This window comes from Leptonychotes weddellii, chromosome 10, assembly GCF_054177405.1.
Source record: "Leptonychotes weddellii isolate Sample4059 chromosome 10, ASM5417740v2, whole genome shotgun sequence".
Classification (NCBI taxonomy): domain Eukaryota; kingdom Metazoa; phylum Chordata; class Mammalia; order Carnivora; family Phocidae; genus Leptonychotes; species Leptonychotes weddellii.
This window is the reverse complement of record NC_138378.1, coordinates 46646161-46664934: the sequence shown is the minus strand read 5'-3', so window position 1 is coordinate 46664934 and position 18774 is coordinate 46646161. Positions and strand designations below refer to the sequence as shown.

Below are 18774 nucleotides of genomic sequence, written 5' to 3'. Positions count from 1 at the left end.
GAAATAACTTAATGCTGGCATTCCAAACAATTAAAACCATAATCAGTGATTTGTCTTCCATTTCATACGGAACCAGTTTACATTTCACTTTTGATGATGTGGATTAGTGGAAAATAGTTTTTATGTTATTCTGTAATTAATTTGTGATACACTGTAATTAATGCTTAGTGCTCAAATTAACTTGAGAATAATGAGAGTGTAACTTGAGATATGAGTTATGTGATGCACTTTTTTTTTTTTTTTAAGATTTTATTTATTTGACAGAGAGAGAGACAGCGAGAGAGGGAACACAAGCAGGGGGAGTGGGAGAGGGAGAAGCAGGCCTCCCGCCGAGCAGGAAGCCCGATGCGGGGCTCGATCCCAGGACTCTGGGATCATGACCCGAGCCGAAGGCAGACGCTTAACGACTGAGCCACCCAGGCGCCCCTGTGATGCACTTTTAAAGATTGCTTAGAATACATCGATTCCTGGCTCTTGGGGGCCTGAGTAGGAGAGAAATTAATGTATGTTCAATTAGTTGGTTCTGGATCTCATTCAAGGGAGGAAGTTTTTTGTTGTTGTTTACAAACTTATGTAGTCTATTATCTTACATATTCAAGTACATATAGTGTGCTCTCTGTTTGAAGAACAGCACAAAAATTGTACTGAGTTCCAACCATGTAATAATCTTATTTTATTGTGTTAAGCTAATTGGGTACGTTTATCTCCTTTTGTTCATTCCGGTTTTTACCCACTTGTCCAAAGTACAGTTTGTAATTCTTGAAAGTCATCCATGTTTTGCTTTGCATATATATATTTATGTATAGTACATATGTATTTTTAAATAAACCTCTAATTTGAGTAGTTTTAATAATTTTTTAAAGCTTTAAAAAGTTTATTTAAGTTATCTGTATACCCAACCTGGGGCTCGAACTCACAGCCTTGATATCAAGAGTCACATGCTCTTCCAACTGAGCCGGCCAGGTGCCCCTAATTTTAGAATAGTTTTAGATTAAAAAAAAAATTCTTAAGATCATATTGGTACATTATTGTTAACTAAAGTCCATACTTGATTTGGATTTTCTTTTTTTTTTTTTTAAAGATTTTTATTTATTTATTTGACAGAGAGAGAGAGAGTGAGAGGGGGAACACAAGCAGGGGGAGTGGGAGAGGGAGAAGCAGGCTTCCCGCTGAGCAGGGAGCCCGGTGCGGGGCTCGATCCCAGGACCCTGGGATCATGACCTGAGCCAAAGGCAGATGCTTAACGACTGAGTCACCCAGGTGCCCCTGGATTTTCTTAACTCTTACCTAATGTCCTTTTTCTGGATCCCACCCAGAATTCCACATGACCCTTAGTCCTCATGTCTCTTGAGGTTCCTCTTGGCTGTGACAGTTTCTCAGGCTCTTCTTGGTTCGACGACCTGTACAGTTTTGAGAAATACCAATCAGGTGTTTTGTAGAACATTCCTCAGTTGGGATTTGTTGGCTGTTTTTCTTATGATTAGACTGGAGTTACAGGTTTCGGGGAGGAAGATCATGGAGGTCAGAGGTCAAGTGCCATTTTCAGTGCCTTGTCTCAGTGGTACATACTGTCAATGTGACTTGGCACTGTTGCTCTTGACCTGGATCCCCTGGCTGAAGTGGTGTTTTCAGGCTTCCCCACTGTAAATTTAATTGGTTTTTCCACTGTCCATACTGTAGATTTTGGGAGGAAGTCACTTAAACAGCAGTTAAATTCTACCTCCTCAAGGAGGTGCATTTCCATTAGTTATTTGGAATTCTGCATGGGAGATTTATTCTCTCTGAGGGAGGAAGGTTTTCAGTGGTCGCAGGGTCATTGCGGCACTGCCCTTGGTGCTGTTCCAGGGGAGGGAAGATAGGAGCTGCCCTGTTTCTAGAACATGGTCCTGGGGCACGTATTAGGAACACAGATGCCTGGGGCCTGCTCTGGCCGCACTGCCTGAGTCTCCTGGGAAGCGCTGGTTTTGGAATTCTTCCTGTTGAACCAGTTGCCCCAGTGGTTCTGAAGCATTTTCAAGGTGGGGAACCACTGCTCTGTATTACCATTTGAACCCTCTCTCCTGCCAGTAGCTTCTAGTCCCATGTCTTCCCTGCAGAGGGCCTCTGGCCTGATCACCCCCATGGTTTTAACCCCTTCTGGATAGCCTGTCTAAGTGGTTCACTTTGTAAATGCAAGGTCAGTCTTGCCTCAGTGTGGGGCCCTCAGAGCTCCAGCAGAGGGGAAGTAGTGCAGTTACAAACCGTGGGCCCTGCAGGAAGGGTCAGCCTGGCCGCAGGAGGGCGGCCCTCAAATGCCCAGGCCTGTCTGAAAAGGCTCTTGTCGTATGTGTGTGCCCATGAGAGCAAGCGAGGGGGACTGTGTGATGGTGGGGGTGGCCTGTGGACACGGTCCAAGTTTGGGCAAATAAGAATGGCCAGCAGGGGGCGCCTGGGTGGCTCAGTCGTTAAGCGTCTGCCTTCGGCTCAGGTCATGATCACGGGATCCTGGGATCGAGCCACGCATCGGGCTCCCTGCTCGGCGGGAAGCCTGCTTCTCCCTCTCCCACTCCCCCTGCTTGTGTTCCCTCTCTCACTGTCTCTGTCAAATAAATTAAAAAAAAAAAGAATGGCCAGCAGATGCTCATGGTCTCCTTGTGTGCCTGATGCCTCTTGCTATGCAGTGGCCTTCTATCTCTTAGGCGATCCCTGATTGCAGGGGGAGGCAGTGGCCTGAAGTGCCTTCTCCTGTTGGAGGAGGTGCTTAGTGCGGAGGGAGCTCCTGCAGTAGACGCCGCCAGAGTCTGCTGCTGGTGGCCCTTCCCGCCTGCCCAGGTACTGTGATACAGCTCCGGGTGTGTGTATGAGCAGAGGTCTGGGCCCAGGTGGGAGTTGGCTCAGAAGCTGGCTTGGGGTGGGAGGGGCCCTGGGAGGGCCCTTTTTTCCCTAGCGACTGACCGAAGGTTCTAGAGAATCTTTCTCCAGAGTGAGAAGAGTGATTGACCTTTCTCTTGGGTGCAGAAAGGGTCAGAGTTAAGGCCAGGAGCCCATTCACTTTCCTTTTTATGCCTCCTGTCTCCCACAGCAGTGGTAGGATTTGAGGGTAGGGGGTGGAAGTCTTCCTTACTGTTCCGCTCTCCCCAGAGCAACACGGACCAGAGAGATTCAATTGTACTCATTCACACAAATATACTTTGTATTAGTGCATTTATTTATTAAAATTGACTGGATAAGAGCATCTGCAGCAGTTTCTTTGAACATGATTTCCTTTTAAATCCATGCCTCTGTGTTCAACGTATAACTTATGGTTTCTGTTTTGACCTGCGGATTTCTAATTTTTAAGAAATCTTGTCATTTTTACTAAATTTTTGTTTTGACCCAATTTTTGTGAGGTTTTGGCGGCCACGTGTAGAAGAATCACTCGAAAACGAGGACTTGCACTTTGTTGGAAAACATTTAAGGGCAGTATTTCTGCCCAATTGGCCAGTCTTGGGTTTTCTTTATAATACAGGAGATTTTTGAGAGCATAGCTTCCATATGTAAGAGTGGCATTGAACAAAGTGATCTCTGAAGCTTTTTTCCAGCTCTCAAGCTGGCAGAGGCCTTGCTCAAGGAAATGGGTCACACCTAGTAGGCAGAGCATCAGACTGGGGGCTGGGTCGAGGTCCTGGGCTGCGCCCCTACATCAGTAGGCCTTCCTGTTATTCTCAGCAACAAAAGAGCCCTCTGCTCTAAAAGGTCCCTCCAGCAGCCCCCTTGCCCCAAGTCTGGACTCCAGGTATTTGCTGAATCCGATGGCCTGGGGTCATGGCGTAATGTGAAGTTCCAAGTGACTCCCCAAAGTGGGAATCCTGACCCAGGGGCCCTGTTTGTGAGCGGATGGGACTTTTGGGGGGGGGTCTAAGCACAGGAGGTGGGGAAAACTTCTATTTTTATTTTCACTAGTTTTTAACTGAAATTTAGTATTTCCTTCCATTGCAAATGCAGATCACACAACCCTTGACATTCACGGTCCTCACAGAAATGACTGGGGTTCTCATAACTGCATCAGAGTGGTTGCAGATATGTTGAAATTCGAGCTACTCTTATCATTCCTTTGAAATTATGGTGGTTTCTAGATCTGCCGCGACACCCTTTTTTGTTCAGTGAGTTAATAAAGTACCACATAACTTACAGTATCTCAAATGTGTTTTTTAAATAATATTTTAATAACTCTGCTTTAATACAACTGCATAAAATGAAAACCATTTGGAAGCATCGTGAGGAGGAGTCCCGAGGCCTCACCAGCCTGACTTGGGGGTGGGTGGGTGTGCACAGGAGGGCAACACCTCTCGTGGACCAGGTGCTCTTTTGTCTGAGGAGGATACAGCTACTGGGCCCTAGCCCTCTGGCCAGAGATGGTCTGCACAGGCCTTGCAGAAAAGTGATTTAATTTTGTTGCCTGGCAGAACTCTTTCCAGCCCTGCAGTGATGACAGAACATCTCCCAAGTGGGCTAAAAAAAAAAATATATATATATATATATATGTATATACACACACACACACACACATATATATATTTTAAAGATTTTATTTATTTATTTGACAGAGAGAGACACAGCGAGAGAGGGAACACAAGCAGGGGAATGGGAGAGGGAGAAGCAGGCCTCCTGCAGAGCAGGGAGCCCGACGCGGGGCTCGATCCCAGGACCTCAGGATCATGACCCGAGCCGAAGGCAGATGCCCAATGACTGAGCCACCCAGGCGCCCCTAAATTTTTTTTCCGTGAAAAACCAAACCAAAAAAAAAAAAAAAGAATTAAATTAGATAAGAAGCCGGGCGCCTGGGTGGCTCAGTTGGTTAAGCGACTGCCTTCGGCTCAGGTTATGATCCTGGAGTCCCGGGATCGAGTCCCGCATTGGGCTCCCTGCTGAGCAGGGGGTCTGCTTCTCCCTCTACCCTCTTCCCTCTCGTGCTCTCTGTCTCTCATTCTCTCTCTCTCAAATAAATAAATAAATAAAATCTTTAAAAAAAAATTAGATAAGAAGCCTAAATCATTGTTTTTGTAAATTTAATCATTTAAATTGTCAAGGTAGGAAAATATATATTCAGTTTACTAGCTAGAAGAAAAGCGAATATAAATAATGTTCTCAGATTTTTGATCCGAGTAGAGTGATGGGGGTGGGTTGTGGATTTGGTACCTGGGGTTTTATAGTAACGACCAGCATTGGGAAAATGTCGATGACTTTTAAAAATCTCTTGCATAAAAGAGTTGGATTTTTTGGTTTGCAGCGGTGTTGTGGTAAAGTGGTTTCTGGAGTTTTGACCCCATGTTTCACAGAAATATGCTATAAAAAACATTTTGGAAGAAGAACTGGTGTGTGCATAGCTTGCACTGTGCTTCCCTGTACATAGGATTATAAATACTAGCTGCTGGGAATTGCCATAAAATGATGGACCGTGTGGAGGAACATTCCTGAAGTCTTAATGTGACAGTCGCTACTATTTATTGAGCACTTTACATTTCATACAGTGACCTGTTTGCTCTTCACCACCACCTTCCAGGCTGCCCTTATCCCCGTGTAACAGATGAAGCCAGCCCTTTAGAGAAGCTAAGTGATTTATCCGAGTGTTAGTCCTGACAGCCTCTCTGTTTTCATGGGGGCGTGTTCTGTTTGCCCACGTGCACGGTGACCTTTGAAGTCACCCGCTTTGCCTTGGGCGTGCAGGTGGATGGCCCTGCGGGCAGGCAGTCTTCGCCTTCCCCTATCTGTCATCTCGGAGCTGGGACTTGAGCGGGCACCCCTCCTCCCCTGCCTCGTGCATCCCCGGGGGCGGGCACCTGCGTCCTGCGCCACTTCCAGGTGCGGTCACCGAAGCGGTCACCGAGCTGCCTCCAAACTCAGGGGCCCCGCCCTTCCGGTTGGGAAAGGCTCACCGGAAGCCAACTGAGCCTCCTCACTTGCGCTGCTCTTCCCAGGTGGGGTTTGCAGGTCCGCCAGGTCTGAAAGGAGGTGAACTGAATGCTCACATGCCATATCGAGACCTAGCTTTCTGAGACATCTCTTTTCTGGCACGGCTGTTTTTTCTTTTAATTTTTCTTTTTTTTTTTTGGGTGGAGTTTTTTTTCCTGATAAAGACAACATACTAACTTTTAAAGATAGTATCTGAAGAGGAAGATGCCTCCTGCAATCTTATCCCAAGAGAGAAACTTTGTAATTCATCCTTGTAAGTAGTTGTAACCATCTGTACAATTTTATGTTCTTAATAGGAACATTTCCCCCCTTTGTTAGTAATCTTTGTACTGTTTTCTTGTTGAGTGATGTCCCCAGGAGTTGAAAGTTCCGTCCTTTGGAGAAACAGCCTACTGACTTGGTCATTTAAGTGTCTGCTCCAGTAGATAAGGAGCCTGTGTGCATCTCTGAGCATATTTCGTTTCTTCTACTGAATTGTTTCCAGAGAATCCGTTCCTCAGAGAGGGGTTGCAGAGTGGAATGGACATCCTCATGGTTCTTGATATATGTCGCCATAATGCCCTTCTGAAGGCTTGCACCAGTTTTCAGGAGTGTGGAAGTGTCAGTGTCCCCGAAACGACACTGCTTTGGAAAAAGTATCAGTGGCCCCTCCGTAAAGGCATTTTGAGTTCGTGTAGTCTAGAGGACCTTATCTCCGAGAGATCCTAAAACAGCATCACTGCTGTTTAAAAACAAATGGACTAGAATTTGTTCACACAGTGACTACCATGTTCTTTAAAACAGGCCTAGTGTAAAACAGTCCTTGAATGTCAGGGACTCTGCAGGTGCTCATGGATTGAGAACGATACGGTCATTCTCAAGGCTGGGCCCTGCTGCCAACCTCCAACTTGACTTTCTAGCTGGTGGGCTGCTCAGCGGTAGCATGTCTCTTCCCTTTGAGGGTGGATTTAGCTTTTGTGAATAATAGATTGGAGCCTTGTTTGGGGCATAAACTGGGTGACAGAAATGGATTATCCTGCTTTGGTCCCTGGCCACTTGGGAGAGAGGGAATGATGCTGCTGTTATCTCTGAAGACATTTTTCAGAGGAGTTGCAGATATTTTTAGTAAATTTGCCACACCTAGAACAGGCAGATCACCTCCCAGAGGTACAGTTCAGAGTGTGTGTGTGTGTGTCTAATTATGCGTATTAGCTGTGCGTTGTTGAGTAACAAATTAAGAGCCCAGGTAAGCCATGCTCAAACTCCAGACCTGCAGAAACAAATAATAAACGTGTGTAGTTTTAACCTGCGTAGTTTGTGGTGATTTGATACCTAGCAGTAGGTGACTCATACAGTGTATAAGTGTAAGCTGTTCTTACTCCTCCATAGTCAGACTTTCTTAGACTTTCTTGCTGCCAAGCAGGGCTCCCTGAAACTGCAACCCTCCTTCTTTATTAGGTTTTTATGATATTTCTCCTAATTGTCTCAAGATATAGTAGAAACCCGTTTATGGTAAGCCCTTTAATAAGATTTTTAAAGAAAATAAAAGAATGAAGGGAGGACATTGGCGGGGGATTAAGTGGGGAAAGGTGAGCAAGATGAGTGCAGGGATAGTAGCGTGAGACTGGGAATGTAGGTGCTTCTTCCCAGCTGGGAAATGGCTGTGCTGTGGGTGATACTGGGAGTGACCATAAAGTGGGACAAACTTGATGTATTTCTTTCTCCCTCTCTTACTTCATTTAGTTGTTCTTTTTTTCTAGTGCTGTATTCCCCTTTGTCTTTATCCACCAGGCATTGATCAGGGTGGTCTCTGTAGGAGAAAGCAGGGAGCAGGGGGGTCTCCAGGTGAACAGCATGGCCAACCTCAGTTTAAGCCCCAAACCTTTGTGTTCCTTGGCCTTCCTTCCCCTGATAGGCATGCAGGGATTTTTCCCACAATTTTTTTTTTTTTTTTTTTTTTTAAGTAGGCTCCACACCCATCGTGAGCCCAACTCGGGGGCCTGAACTCACCACCCCTAGATCAAGACCTGAGCTGAGATCAAGGATCAGATGCTTAACCGACTGAGCCACACAGAGGCCCCACAAACTATTTCCATCTGTAGTGAGTAATGATTTATGAGTTAATAGTTTTAAAAGTTTTCAAATTTGTGGAATAACTGGTCTGAGCTGCCTTCTTCCATTTTTTTTTTTTGTTTGTTTTCTTTTTTTTTTTTATTCTTATGTTAATCCCCATACATTACATCATTAGTTCTAGATGAAGTGTTCCATGATTCATTGTTTGTGCATAACACCCAGTGCTCCATGCAGAACGTGCCCTCCTCAATACCCACCACCAGGCCAACCCATCCTCCCACCCCCCTCCCCCGCTGCCTTCTTCCATTTTGCTGCTGCCTGTAAAGAGCTGGTCCGAACTGGGAATCAGAGAAGGGGTGAGGTTGGTCTCAAAGAGAACCCTGACGTAGTCAAGTGTAACTCCTCCCACGGCCGGGCGTATTTGCCCGGGTGCGTGACACTCGTATGTGTGAAGTTAGCCAGGTCGGGTACACACACACGTCAGTGCCAGGATGGTAGTGTTTAACCCTTTCCACCCGGATCCTCTCTGTGTTTCATGTCCTGTCCTCCACTCTGTATTCCCTTGGGTGACTTTTGATTTTATTTTTGCCACATACGTCATATACATCGAATCAAATGTAATGTGCGATTAACTTGATACCTCTAGTGTCAATGCCTAAATGGCCTACTTGGTGTTTAAGAAAAGCTTAGAGGCCTAACAGTAAGGTAACTTATGGAATTTGACTTTCCTGGGTCAACCTTGTTATGACAATGACCTAATTAGTATTTTGTGAAAGGGATCCTTTATAACATTATATTTTGGTGCACTGATAGAATATTTAGGAATAGCTATTTCTCTTCATGGTGGTGTTAAAAAAACAAAACTCAAGTGAGTCAGTTTTTTAAAGATCTTATTGGCTTCCTTCAATGATTTGTGAACTGGGAAGCATCCCATCCTGCAGACAGAAAGGAGCTTCAGGGAGCTGTACAAAATGGAAGACTTGTATAGGCAGAAGGGAGAAGGAACAATGAGGTTATAGCGGACAGAAAAGCAGATTGGTCGTGACAAGGTCACTTTCCTTTAGGGGATGGCAGGGGTCTATCAGGCAAATTACCGAATTAGTGCTGATGAGGTGATTCTTCATTGACTGGCTTAAGATTCCATTTCTGGGAGCATGGAAACTGAAGTTTGGTGACATGGGCCTGTTTTTTTTTTTTTAATTTTTATTATTTTTATTATTTTTTATTTTTAACAATTCCCCTCTTTTGGTCAGACTCTAACCTGAGAGATGTGATCAAAATTTAAGGCATTAGCATTACTCACAGCCACCACTTGGAAGTTGAGTTTTGCCGAATCTCTGTTGATATTCACAGGTGATGGTGTCTTTTTTGCTGACTCTTTGTGTGGTATTCACAAGTCATGACTTCAGGTTCACATTCTTTAAGTCAGTCACTCTCTTCATTCCTTTCTGATGTTCCATTCTCAGTGTGATCATTTGCTTTGTGCTTAGCGGCTGTGAACATGAACATGCATTTAAAGCTTGTGAGAGAGTACAGTGCACCAGGAAGATTATGATGATTATTTTAAATGATTTTTTTATCTATTAGAGGGAGAGCGAGCGCATGCACAGGGGTGGGTGGAAGGGACAGAGGGAGAGAGAGAATCCCAAGCAGACTCCCTGCTAAGAACTGAGCTGTTCGTGGGCCTTGATCCCAGGACCCGGGATCATGACCCAAGCTGAAAACAAGAGTTGGTGCTTAACCGACTGCACCATCCAGGCACCCCTGTGATTATTATAAGTAGGATAATTCTCAATGTCTGGAGGACCTCAGAGCCATGGTCCCTAAGACCCATACCAATCAAGATCAAATCCCATCGAAGGAGTCACTTTCTGAAGCCAGCTGGCTTGGTACACTGATCTTATATGGCTTCCCCAGAAGTGTCAGTCGTACAGCAAGTGGCATGGACTAGAGCACAGACTAAAACAATAATCAAGGGCTGTCCTAATACCAAGAACAACTTTGGCCAGAGAGACCGGGAATTTTTGTTGGCAGCTGGTGGATTCTGCAGTACCTTCAAGAGTTAAAAGGTGAGGTTCTGATAATAGCCTCATTTGCACTTACTGGTAGCCAGGGGAACAGTGACCTACCAAAGGAAGCTATCTTGGAGTTATGGGTACCCCCTCGTAATTCCTGCTTGAGTTCATGACTCAGGGCTGGGAAGGTGACAGCCGTGGAGACCAGTAAAAGGTAGTGGTCTGTGGACCACACAGTTTTATTCTGGTTTCCGTTCCCTTGTGTCCCTTTCTTGGTACAAGGCCTGGACACAAGATTCCCTGGCTTTGGGGTTGTTAAACTGAGGCAGGGAAATAGATACCCAGGGTTAGGGAGCCTGACTTAATAGAGATGGGAGCTTAGTTCCAGAGAAACCGAGGCATTTGTCAATCAGGGAAAAGTGTGTGATGGACAGAACTACAGGACCGTTAGCATCGTGGCCCATCGACTAGTAGTTTGGAGATTGGATTATCCCTGTTTGCAGTGGCCCAAGTGTATTAACAATCTTTCAGACCAGAGCAGATCAGAATATGGGCAAATGAATCATAAAGGCCTTCGTATTATAAAAATTGGAAAAAGGTGGTCAGACAGGGAAGGAGAAATAGAGAGAAACACTCTTGATCTGGTGTCTTGGGTGGAAGCAGTCTGCCTTGATGTTGGCTGCTTCTCTTCTTAGCCAGTTTGATTTTGAGGTCTCCAGCATTTGCACAGGACCAGATGTCAGGTGGACCTGCCTTCAGCTGTGAAATATGCACCCGAGTTTCATACCTTATAATTTGGCAGTGGTGTCAGTGATCAGGAGTTCCTGGTAGGGTCCTTTTTATGATTCTTGCTTCTGCAAAAGCATCAGAGTAAAACAGTAGTTGTCTGTAAATGTCAAAGACTTAAAGATCATTGTTAGGATTCTTTGTAATGGAGATGACAAGGAAATTTGATCATTTGTGCAATATACAACATTTTAAGATAATAATTGCAATTATGACTGATAACATTATACTGAGACATATCAGATTTCTAGGAATTTCATACATTTTCTAGAACACTTATATTCAGAACCTGCATCCATACAAGTATAAGCTAAGGAGGTTTAGCATCTCTTGAGAATGCTTCCCATGTAACTTAACAGCAGATAAACCTAATTAGTTTAATATTTTACCCAGGTGAGAGACAAATCCTTTGAGATTTTCCAGGAGCCCTCTGGGAAATCTCAGAGTTACTTTAAGGTGGAAAAAGCCCCCATTTAGAATTTGATTTTAGGAAGTTGTCAAAACGTCAAGCGGTTTGAACATTTGACTAAATAGGATCACAGATCATTATGATATAATACTTCATTATCTGTTTAACCAAAATGACAATAGAAGATGCTGTTAAAGGCAAATGCAGACGGTTACAAAGTTGTGAACAAAATTTAGCTCTTTTAGGATTGAGAAGATTGGGTTTTCTTAAGTAACCCAAGAGCTGATGAAGACAGTGTGATGCACAGGAAGTTATTTTGATTAAAACACAAAATCTTTGCTGCCTAGGCAGATTACTTAAAAGATAAGGAAATTTTCACCATCTCAGATCTAAAGCATACTAAAGGTCCAAGAGAACACTGTCCTTTTATCAGGAAGAAATTCAAATTCTAATTTTGTACCAGTGTACTCTTGCTATTAAAACTCATTAGAAAAACTTAAGTAAATCCATTCCAATCTTAGCCCACTTGACCACTTGTAAAATTCCCTCTATGAGATTCCTTTTCCACAAACCTACAACTGTGTTTATATCCGTTCAGATTTTGTTTTATATATATGTTTTTTTTTTATCATTCTGGAACAACTAGTCATTTTACTCTCCTTGTCTACTCAATACATAGTTGTTTCCCTTCACTCTTGTTATTTATAAGAAGTTTCAGGTACTTCTATTGACCAGAATTCTTAACGCCCAGAGTCCTTATTTCCTAGTGAAAACTAAGAAGTAAGCAATCATGGACTGTCTCTTACACTAGCATTCTGTGGATCAGCAAACTCATAAATACATTTCATAACTTGAAGAAATGTATTCTTTCTCCTAGTAAATTTCTCCGTGTTGTGTGGAACATGTTTACTAATCTACCCGCATATCTTAAGTTTCTCTATAATAAACCAAAAGTAGGATTAGATAAACCTGTGTTCAATAATTAATGTTCATTATTTTATCTTATTTGAAAATGATCTAGTAGAGATTCAATGACTATACATCATTTAACTTAACATAGCAAAACTCCAAAGTTTCAAGTTATCAAAAATATTTGGGGAAACTATTTAAGTAGACACACCGTAAAACATAATCATGGCTAAAAAGTTCACCTAAAAACTTTTATCCTACTTAATGTCTATCTAAATCACTTGTTTTTAACATATTTAAATTACTCATGGAAATTTTGCAGACATTAAACAAAGTTATCTATTAAGATATTTTTCTTGCTGACAAACTTTGTAACAGAGATAAGGTAAATCTGTTTGAGTGGAAAATGCAGGCAGAATAAAAGTATTATATTTAATGCTGGTAGCTCTAAATACATGCCTGTTTTAATTAAACCAACAAACTTTAAACTTGCGCTTTTTTTTTTTTTTTTTTACCGAAGACTATCCTAGATCAGGCAAACCTGAAAAATATTTGGGTTAGTTTTTATATTTCTGAGAGTCTAGAAACTTAATTTGGTAAATGCATGTTTTTATTTAAACTAATTAAGTAGACCTTTTTTTTTTAAAAAAAAAAATAATTTTGGTAATACCATCCAGAGGTAGAAAAATATCACACATCTACAGCATACATATTAGACATACATAAACATACATACATACAAACACAGACCTTACAGCTGTTGTCTTAAAATTTTAACCATATGGGGTGCCTGGGTGGCTCAGTCGGTTAAGCTTCTTCCTTCAGCTCAGGTCATGATCCCAGGGTCCTGGGATCAAGTCCCGCATTGGGCTCTCTGCTCAGTGGGGAGTCTGCTTCTCCCTCTCCCTCTGCTGCTCCCCCTGCTTGTGCTTGCTCTCTCTCTCTCTGTCAAATAAATAAATAAAATCTTTAAAAAAATAAAATAAAAAATAAAATTTTAACCATAAGGTGGGTACAATAATGCAAAACTCTCTAGTTTCTAAAAGAACAGTTGGAATCTAATTGTGTTTCTAGAAGATGGGATAAGTTAAGGTTACCCATTCTGATGGTTTAAACTTTTTACCAATATTTGTGGAGAAGACTTTCAAGATTTTTCATTTGCGTTCTTTCCAAATATCCCGCCCCAACTTTTTTTCTCCCTCTGATAAGAAGTACCTCACTTCCTAGAGAGACCAGGTAGAACATTTACATCTCAAAACCACAGGGAGAGAATGCAGGTTCCTTCCTCTGGGACTTCTGTTTCCTAAATTCCGTATTTTATGGTACCTGTGAGCCTTTTAAGATGAATGGGTGAGATTTGGGGATTGGTTAAAAGGATAGGTGGGCTTTGAATTGCTTCCAGAGATGCATTTCTCTTCTTGTAAAGGCTCAGTTTGTAAGACAAAGGCAGCTGTTTTTAATACCTCAAGGAATTGGGTTGTGATCTAAAATGATTTCAAAAGGGCTGACCCTCCCATCCAACTACCTCATCTTCATTTTGTGTCTTTGTCTCTGGGAGAAGATATTCAACTAAGATGGAAATCAAAAGATTCCTATGTTCTAGATTTAGAGTTTTGTCTTCAGAATGTTTTCCTTTCCCTCTGAGTACTTTTAGCTGAGGGGAGTTACTATTAAGTTCTGAATATCAGCTTCCAATTTGGCCAACTGACCACAGAGCTAAAAAAGATCCTTTCAAATACCTTGTCAGATTTCAGCTGGGAAAAACAGTAAATATTCCTGACAGTACTGAACTATCCCTCCCTGCCCTTGGACGCACAAGGCATTACCAGGGAGGGTGCCAAGGATACTCCTGCGCCCTGTTCCCTCCCCAACTCCGGATAGCAATAGGAAGAAGACTTAGACAATTCTCAGGACACAAAACGAGATGTACAAGAAGACACACAAGTCACCCTTCGCCGACTTCTGCCAGTTTTCCCACAGTCCCAGCTAGAGACTCCAGAGTAGGGTTTCAAGAGTGTTGCTCCAGTATCGACCAGAATTTGGAAAGGATTTCCATTAATTTCAATTTTAGTTTCCCCTTGGCTGTTTTTTTTTTTTTTTTAAAGATTTTATTTATTTATTTGAGAGAGAGAGAGAATGAGAGACAAAGAGCACGAGAGGGAAGAGGGCAGAGGGAGAAGCAGACCCCCCGCTGAGCAGGGAGCCCGATGCGGGACTCGATCCTGGGACTCCAGGATCATGACCTGAGCTGAAGGCAGTCGCTTAACCAACTGAGCCACCCAGGCGCCCCTCCCCTTGGCTGTTTAAGGGAATGGCTGGTGGGAGTTTACCAGAGAATCCCTCAGACCCTGGGAGGAGCCCATATGAAGGGTCTGCAAGGATAGAAATGGGGGCGTCCGTAAGACCACTAGTTTGGCCGACTTTTGTTTACAGTTGTGTAGTCTCTGCAGAGTGGAAAGGCAGTTCAGGCAGAGGATTGGCAGACTGAGTATTCAGATAAAGGAGGATAGAGGGGAGCAGTAGGAGTCCTATCTTAGGCTTTTGTTTGGGTACCTCTTGTGTCTTTAATTTTTTATTAACCTTTTGTAAAGAATCAATGAAGCAATTTTGGAGTCTTGAGGACTTTTGGAGGCTTCTGCATGCCAATTAAAATAGGTGTCCCAATCTGTTTGATTTGGGAACCCTTGCTTTCAAGTGCATTTCTTAAATGAATGATGTTGTCTAGTTGGAACGTTCTCCATGACGGCCATTGCCATTCTGTCTTGTCTTCATGAGATTTTGTCATTTTTTGTAGATATCTACAGCTTCCAAGACCACAGTTTAGATATAAAACAAGCGGGTTTACCAGAAGTTGGCATGCTCAAATCTTTGGAACTAAAGGATCCCATTTCTTAGCTAAGCCTTGGGTCCCTCGGAGCCAAACTAATACCTAAGAGGGATGTGCCACTGGGTTGGGGATTAGGTGGTGCTTTATATTGTACCTCATTGCATGGAGATTTTCTTGAGGTTGGCAGGTGACCTAGTGTCCATCTAACCCATGTTGTGACCAGCTTATCCTCGCACGAGCATTCCAAGAGCTTTTCGGTGCTTGGCCTGCCGTGCCCACCGATTTTGCAGCTTTGGCTTCTGAGATTCCCGTTAACTATGGATCTATTATTCCTTTACCTCATGTGCACAGTAAGAGAGACCAGCAGTAACCGAGGAAACAGCTGTGGACACCAGCAGTAACCAAAGAGATGGTACTGTGGACTGGCCGAGAGAAGGCCTTAGGTATGCGGCACCAGCAGCTCCCAACACGGAACTCTGGACCAAAGCAGCAGATTCCAACAGGTGGGGTCTAGGGACTAACCAGGGGCTAGGGATTTGGGTTTCAGGGGAAACCATCTGCCAGCTCAGGCCGATCTGCCAAGTCCTGGACTGGGACCATGGACCAACCAGGGGACTAATCAAGGGCTAACTAAGGCCTGGTGCTCTGTTAGGGCCTTGTGTCAGTGTAGACTGACCTGTCAGCCCTGGGCTAGAGAGCCAGTTAGATCGGGAGCTCGGCATGAGTGGAGCTCACATCTGAGAGGACCTTGGAAATGGCAAGACAGACAACTCGAAGGGTCGGCCTATGTTTCCCATCCCTGAAGGCGTCAGAAGTCTCTTGCATCCTACCCCACTGCCATCAGACTTAAAAAACAAAACTCAGCTGAGTAAAGTGCAAAGATTTTGTTTGCTTTATTCAGCGATTCGTGAATTGGGCAGCATCCCATTTAGCAGACAGAAAGGAGCTCTGAGAAGCTATACAAAATGAAAGGCTTTTGTAGGTGGGAGGGAATGGAAATAAGGAAGTTTTACGAGCCAGAAAAGCAAGTCGGTAGGTCATGACAAGGTCACTTTCCTTTAGGGGATGGCTGGGGCAGGGGTGGGGGCTGCTGTCAGGCACATTACCCAAGTAGTACTTTGTAGACAATTCCTCACTGACTGGTTTAAGATACCATTTCTGGGAGAGTGGAAACTGTTAAGTCTCAGTCTGGTGACACCGGTCTTAGCGTAAGCAACTCCATTTTGGACCCATTGTCTTGTTTTTAACTGTGTAGAACAGGGGTTGGCCTGTGGGCCAGATCCGACTGCCTGTCTGTTTTTGGGATGCTGGTTTTATTAGAACACAGCCAGGCCCCTTTTATTTACATATGGTCTGTGGTTGCCTTCATGATACAAGACAGAGTTGAGTCATTACAGCAGTGACTGTATGGCTTGCAAAGCCTGAAATAATTATCTGGTCCTTTTCCAGAAAAAGTCTGCCAGCCCTGCTGTGCAGGAAGGAAGGGGGGTGCAGTCGGAGTCCTTGCTCTGTGACTTCGTTGGTGCAAGCGAGGTTTGGTGCTTTTTTCTCTGATAGGAAGAGGATTCTCATCATCCAGGGGATTTAGGGTGAAATTGTACCAGGTACTGGGTGGTTCCTGGCACAAATGAAGCATGTGATGAATATTAATTCCTTCTCCCCTTGATTACTCACATCCCGCTCTCCCATCCTCAGGTAGTTGCTTTCTTTGCAGGTGAAAATTCCAGATGAAAAGTGGCTTTCAGCCCCTACATGTTTAGAAATGAAAGCATTTAAAATAGCTCCATTCCATAGACTATCATGCAAGCCACCAATGTGAGCTAAATCTGTAACTTGAAATTTCCTAGTTAATCCCATTGAAAAAGTAGGAAGAAATAGATTAAATTAATTTTAGTAATGTATTTTATTTAGTTCAATTTCATTTCAACTTACAGTCAGTATAAAAAATCACTAATGCTGGAGCACCTGGGTGGCTCAGTCTGTTAAACGTCGGCCTTTGGCTCAGGTCGTGATCCCAGGGTCCTGGGATTGAGTCCCACTTCAGGTTCCTTGCTCAGCGGGGAGTCTGCTTCTCCCTCTCCCTCTGCCCCTTCCCTCTGCTTCTGCTCTATCTCTCCCTTTCTCGCTCTCTTTTTCTCAAATAAATAAATAAAAATCTTAAAAAAAAATCACTAATGAGATGTTTGATTTTTAATTTTTTTTCTTCTTTCTTTTTTGCGTAAGTCTGTGGAATCCAGTGTGTTTTACCCTTACAGCAGGATGCAGATGGACTTGACTGTATCGTGAGTGCTCAGCAGCCACATGTGGCTAGGGGCTACTGAACCGCACAGCTCTCTGCTTCTCTGATACCAGCTGGGCATCCTTTAATTCAGTTCAATTCTGACACCAGCTCCTTGGAGTTAGCGCAGACCGTGTAAGGCTCCCTCTCACTTCAGATGCCAGTTTAAGGTTCTGGCCCTCCCATCCTTCTGACCGACTGGCTGAAAATTGGGGGTTCCCATGACCCCCTCAATAGGTTTAATAATTTGCTGCAAGGACTCACAGAATTTCATATCAATGGTTTATTACAAAGGATGCAGGAGCAGCCAGATGGCAGAGGTGTATAGGGAAAGGTATGGCCTGGGGGAGGTACAGAGCCTGGATACCTTCTCCAGACCTGCCACCCTCCTAGCACATCAGTGTGTTCCCCAACCCTGGAGTTCCCTGAATCTTGTTGTTCTAGAGTTTTTATAACCCAGTGTCTAGCCCCACCCCCTTGGTTGTTGGGGGCTGGCGCTGAAAGTTCCCACCCTCTTAATCCTGTAGGTTGGTCTTTCTGTGGCCAGTCCCCATCCTGAAGCTAGCTGGGGCTAGCCCTGAGTCACTTCATTAGCATAAACTTGGGCATGGTCTTAAGGGGCTGGTCTGAATAACAAGACCTCCCTATCACTCCGGAAATTCCAGGGGTTCTGGGAGCTCTGTGCCAGAAACCACAGAGCAAGACCAAATATATTTTTTATTATACCACACCAGGACAGCCCTAGAATGCCTTCCCTCCCTTCTTCCTCCCAGCTGGCTGTGCCCTATTTAAGAACACTCCTCCTCTCTAAAACAGCTGATGCATTCTTATTTTACATTCTTCTCTACCCTCTCTTGACTAATCATGACTGTGCTGCTAACTCCCCCGGTTCTTGGTTCTCAGGAAGCAAATGTAGGAAAGATACAGTAACATTTCTAGGGAAGCTTAGAGATCCAAACTGATTAAATGTAGCACAAAATGGTGACTCTACTTACAATAACTTAACAGAAGAATAACTCCACTGTAGCAAATAGGCGTCTAGGGTGCAGGTTTTCTAAGAAGTGGGATGGGGGGTGAAGCCACCACCCCACCTGCTGCCATGTGGAACCACAGGGTAAAGTAGACAGATCTGGCCGAGAAGGCCCACCTGTCCATGCAGCTCCCTCCCCGAGGAGTCAGACTGTCCAGGCACCTCCATGGCACGTGAGCATCCAGACGTTACCGATAAAGCTGGTTCGGGAGGAAGACCAGAGAAAAACTAAGATTTTTATTCCTCATGTAGTTTTTGGTCTCCCTTGCTTGCATGATGTGTCTGTATTCTTAATGTTTACTATTCAGCTTGCTCGTGCAATTTTAAAGCCAGGGTTCGGGAACCAGAGGCACCGGTGGGGGCAGATCTTGGTCCATCACTAGGACTGGGACTTGGGCGGGTTACCTCCCCTCTTGGTGCCTCAGTAGCTTTCACTGGAAAATGGGCTGTTATGAAGATTAAAATATGCAAAAACACTGAGAACAGTGCCCTACACATCACATTATCTAAGTATTTTTGCATTTGTTTCATTACATC

General features: G+C 43.9%; 1 protein-coding gene across 12 annotated transcripts in view; it reads left to right on the top strand.

Moving 5' to 3' along the window:
- The window catches only part of NCK2 (NCK adaptor protein 2), a 145365-nt gene that overhangs the window by 9033 nt on the left and 117558 nt on the right, over positions 1 to 18774 (top strand). For 4 of the 12 annotated variants that reach the window (XM_081833318.1, XM_031019197.2, XM_031019205.2 and 1 more), the window contains 2 exons: positions 7875 to 8011; positions 15281 to 15432. The exons of 5 other annotated variants lie outside the window; for them this stretch is intronic. The gene's annotated coding sequence lies outside the window, so the exon portion shown is untranslated. Of the gene's footprint in view, positions 1 to 7874; positions 8012 to 15280; positions 15433 to 18774 lie in introns of those variants that run through there. 3 more of the 12 variants (XM_006748224.3, XM_031019196.2, XM_081833319.1) reach the window with 2 other exon arrangements.